The sequence below is a fragment of the Elephantulus edwardii genome, unplaced genomic scaffold (assembly GCF_000299155.1).
Source record: "Elephantulus edwardii isolate Elephantulus edwardi_28Jun2011 unplaced genomic scaffold, EleEdw1.0 scaffold00069, whole genome shotgun sequence".
NCBI classification, from domain to species: Eukaryota; Metazoa; Chordata; class Mammalia; order Macroscelidea; family Macroscelididae; genus Elephantulus; species Elephantulus edwardii.
In genome coordinates, this window is record NW_006399819.1 from 9,327,104 (window position 1) to 9,332,102 (window position 4,999).

The following is a 4,999-nucleotide window of genomic DNA, read 5'->3' on the forward strand; positions in this document are numbered from 1 at the left end:
CTCATAGTGACCATAAATACAGTAACTCTGAAGCCTGACCTGACCTGAGCCAGTCAATGGACTCTGATACACCTAAGCCAATGTCCTAGTCACTGTATCAATCCATCTCATCCAGGGTTTTCTTCCCCTGTGCTGTCCCTCCATTCTGATCATGGTGTCCTTTTCCAAGGATTGATCCCTTCTGGCTACATGCCCAAAGCATGTGAGCTGGAGTTTCAAAACCCTAGCCTCCAAGGGAAAATTTGGTTTCACCTTCTCCAAGACAGACACATTTGTTTTCTTGGTGGTACATGTTGTTCAAGATTCTTCTCCAGCACCACAATTGTATTCTATCTTTTTCTATCATCCTTAGTCATTGTGCAGCTCTCTTATGCATATCAAGTAATTGTGAAGCATGGACTGGATCAGGTGCACCTCAGTCTCTAGACTGATGTTATTGCTTCTGAATACTCTGGGAAATTCCTTGACAGTAGATTTACCTAACCCAATTAGTCATTTGATTTCCTGACTGCTGGTGCCAAAAGTATTGATTGTAGAGCTGAGCAAGCTATAAATGATAAAAATGCTCAATCTCTTCTCTATCATGATGCTGCCAACTGACCCAGTGGTGAGAATCTTTGTCATCTTGCTATTGAGCTTCCAACCATATTGAAGACTTCAATCCTTGACCTTCTTCAGCAAGCACTTCAGTTCCTCCTCAGTTTTAGAAACCAACATTGTGCTTACTGCATAACATAGGTTGTTGATGGGTCTTCCTCCAGTCCTGATGCCACACCACACTCATTCTCATAAAGCCACCCTAATGATATATTCTGTATATAGATTGAAAAAATATAGAGACAGGAAACATCCCTGATGCACTTCCTTTCTGATTTTGAACCATGCAGTTTTTCATTAACACAATCAAGTGTCCTGGGATGCCCATTCTCCTCAAGTCTAACCACACTTTTGTGATCTACACAATCAAATCTCTTTGTATAGTCAATGAAACACAAATAGGCATTCCTCTGATACTCTTTGCTTTCTGCCAAGATCCATTTCACATTGGTGATACTTTCTCTAATCTCACAACCTCTTCTAATCCTAGTTTGAATTTCTGGAAGTTCTCTTTCAAGTACTATTCCAGCCATTTCTGAATAATTTTCACCAGGATTTTGCTTGCATGCTATTTGAATGATATTGTATGATAATTTCCACACTCTGTCGGGTCATCTTTTCTCGGAATGGGAATAAATATGGATCTCTTTCAGTCAGTTGGCCAGGTAATTGTCCTCCAGATTTTTTCACACAACCTAGTGAACATGTCCAGGGAAGCATCTATTTGTTGAAACATGTCAGTTGATATTTCATCGATTCCTAGAACTTTATTTTTTGTCAAGTCCTTCATAGCAGCCTGAATTTCCTCCTTCATCATCTTTACCTCTTGATCATATGTTATTTCTTGAAATTCTTCTGTGTCAGTCAATTGTTTTTGGTACAATAACTCTGAATTATCCTTCTATCTTCTTTTAATATTTCTTGAATCATTCAATATTTTACCCAAAGTATCCTTCAGGATAGTGACTAGAGGCTTGAACTTGTTCTTCAGTTTCTTCAACTTAAGAAATGCCAAGCAAGTGCAGCTCTTTTTAATTTTCAGACTCCAGTTCTTTGCACATTTCATTGTAGTATTTTGCTTTGTTTTTCCATGCTGCCCTTTGAAATTTTCTAATCAGCTCCTTAACTTTTTAAAAATATATTTTTTAGTTTTAATTGATATTTTAATGAATGTTTATAGAGAACTTGGATTTTCATTCATTCGTTGTTGCACATTATCCTCCCTACCCACACCCCCAATTCGCTTTTCTCTTTGGAAAAAAAAATCTTTCATTATTACACAATCCCTCCCGCCCCCTCTGTGAAGGAAAGAACTGTTTAAAAGGATGATTAGGTATTATTTGCATGACAACAGTCCAGAATAAGAACTGCAGAGCAAAATGATGTTAATTTCTTGATTTCTTCCTTTTGCTTTAGCTTCTTGATGCTCTAGCGCAATATCAGAGTTTATTCTGACATCCATTTTGGTCTTTCTTCTCCTGTCTTTGTGATGACCTTTGTCATTCTTTGTGGATACTGTTCTTGGTATCTTCCCAAAGCTCATCTGCTCTTCATTCATTAATGTTCAAGGCCTTTTCCTGAGCTGGTTTTTAAATTCAGGTGGGATAGACTCAAGTTCAAATTTAGATTCCTGTGGATTGTTTTTGACCTTTTTAGTTTTAACTTGAACTTTCAATTTTAAATTTAATTTATTATGAATCATAATTTCTTATCTTTATTTCCTACTGTTTGTAAACATCAGGATAGCAGGAACTATGTGTCTGGCTTAATAACAAGATCCAATCCTTCACTGTGATCATTTTGCCTGGCAGTCTCTGAAATGTCATGAAAAGATAATAAACTTTTGTTTCATATTTAGGTAAATATGTGCCTGTATATTTAGGAAATCCTTAATAAGACTATTTATTTCATTCTAATAACTATTGCCATCAAAATCCTCTCATTGTCCTTTTTCCAGAATCATCTATGTTTTAATTTACTTCTAATACACCACCTAACATATTCTTTCCCCATCTTGACCTCTCCTGTTTTGGGTAATATTTCCCAATTTCTCAGTCAGTTTTTGATCTAAAATATGTTTTCAAGAAATTCATATATTGGATCAATAATTCAAATATTTATTATATTCTCAGCAGATTTCAGGCATTACCAGGATCACAGTGAGTGATTGTATTTCCTTACTAGCCAAATTATACTCTTAATTTCTACTCTCCTAGAGTTTGTAACCAGCAAAATAAAGGAAAGTAAGTATGATTCATAATACATTCAATAAAGAGAACTTTGTTATTAAGTCAATTATGATTCAAAGAGCCTATAGAACAATAGAACTGTAATCTTTACAGACACAGACTCATCTATGTCCTGCAGGGCAGTGTCTGATTGGTTCTAACCACCAATCTTTTGGTGACTAGCCTTTGTGCCTCCAGGTTATCTATGATACGTTTATAGTGTATACAAAATGAGGAAAATGTATTACTATGGAATCACTTAGCAGGAACATATACTACTTATAAATTTAGAGGAACATCAAGGAAGGTTTCCAAGACAAAGTGAACACAATCTGATACTTTAAAAGATAACTAGAAATGAGGAAGTTGAAGAGGCCTGCATGATGGAGAGATATAAATATGACCTGTATATAACCTTAAATTCACTCAATCAAGTCTTTCCCTGTATCCCTCTCTACAATGCTTTATATTATCATGATAGTTTATCTTCTGATATGTTTATCTTAATTGCTTTGCCCCACAAATACATCAATCACTTTCTTTTTTAAATTTTACATTGGTTTGCACACAAAATTCGTATTTCTTATTTATGATTCATATACGTGTTTCATATTTCTAAACTTGTGTTACGTTTCAAACAAATTGCCTTTTGAAGTAATATTTACTATCCTAACAAGGCTATCTTCAAATATCATTGGTTTACCACAATAGAAATGTTTATTTCCTACACTTGTCAGTCCAAAAGAACAATTTGATGACCTTGTTACCATTCAGTGATGTAGACAAGCATCTCTTTTCTTCTTCTTTTTTTTTTTTTAATGCTTTCTGTCTGGAGACACTGAATTAGGGGAAGGAGGAAGTCTTCAAGGAATAGGAGTATCTGAACTCTGTTCTAACAATAGAATTCTTTTCCTTTTAATTTACTATTGGCTTGCCTACAAAATTCATATTCATGTGTTTCACACTTTCCTTCATTCGCTTTATTTTTCGCACGGTCCCATAAGTTGTATTTTATAAAATTAATCATCATTTCACTCTATCATTACCCTGTTTTTTAAGGTTCCCACCACGTTTTCCCCATTTCCTTTACAATATTTCTCATCTACCAAATTGTGTTACCCCATGATTTCCTCTGGCCATCTTCACCTCTGTGTTCCTACCTTTTCCCCCTTTGAAATCCATACACATTTTACTAGTTATTCTTTTAGTTTTACAATAATGGTTTTATGCAGTATTTGTCCTTATGAGACTGAGTTAGTTCACTCAGCACAATTCTTTTATCTTTTACCACTTTCTTTCTCTTAAACCTCAGAATCCTACACTTATAGTCAGCACTCAGAAAAGAATTTAGACAATGCACACTTTTAGTAGCCCTCTAAACTCTGAAAAGACACGTATCTCTCCTGCTCAAATGTATTGCTGAGAACTCATAATACAGCTCCCGACATGCATAGGGTTTTTCATAGGCCTATTTTTCATTGTTTTTGTTCAAACATTCTTCTAGGTCATATAGTCCTGGTGTGTCCACTTGCTATACAGAGGTAACTTGCGGTCGCTTTGAAGCTGAACAGTGTGACACTGATGTGTCAAATGCGTTAATGGTTACCCAGGGCAGACAGGGTTTGGTGGAGCTCCCTGCTTAAAACAAGCTTGGAAGCAGGAGTGGCATCCACTTCTATATATAGCTTGCCTCCGGATACCCTACGCACCTGGAGAAAGGATGAAAGTCACACAAGTGTTGAGGACTTTCATTCATAGAGTTCTTATGAGTCGCCTATGACTTGACAGCACTTAACAAAAAAAAAACCTGCATAGGAGTTAATACCATAGTCTGTTCAAGAAAAATCACTTCCCAGTTTTTCTCTGAGTGGAAAATGTGTAGAGAGGTTAATAATTCAATCTCTACATGTTAACTCCTATGAGGAGATCCCAGAATCCCACTATTGTGCGCCCAGTTGTGAGGATATATCAAATCCACACTTTTCACTTGTTGTTATGTGCCGTCGAGTCGTTTGCGACTCATAGCGACCCTATGCACAACAGCCCTAAACGCTGCTCTATCCTGCGCCAACCGCACTGCCTCTGACACACCCATCCTGATTACCCCAGTCACCGAATCAATCCATCTCATAGAGGGTCTCCCCCTCCTGCGCTGTCCCTCCACCCTCCCAAGC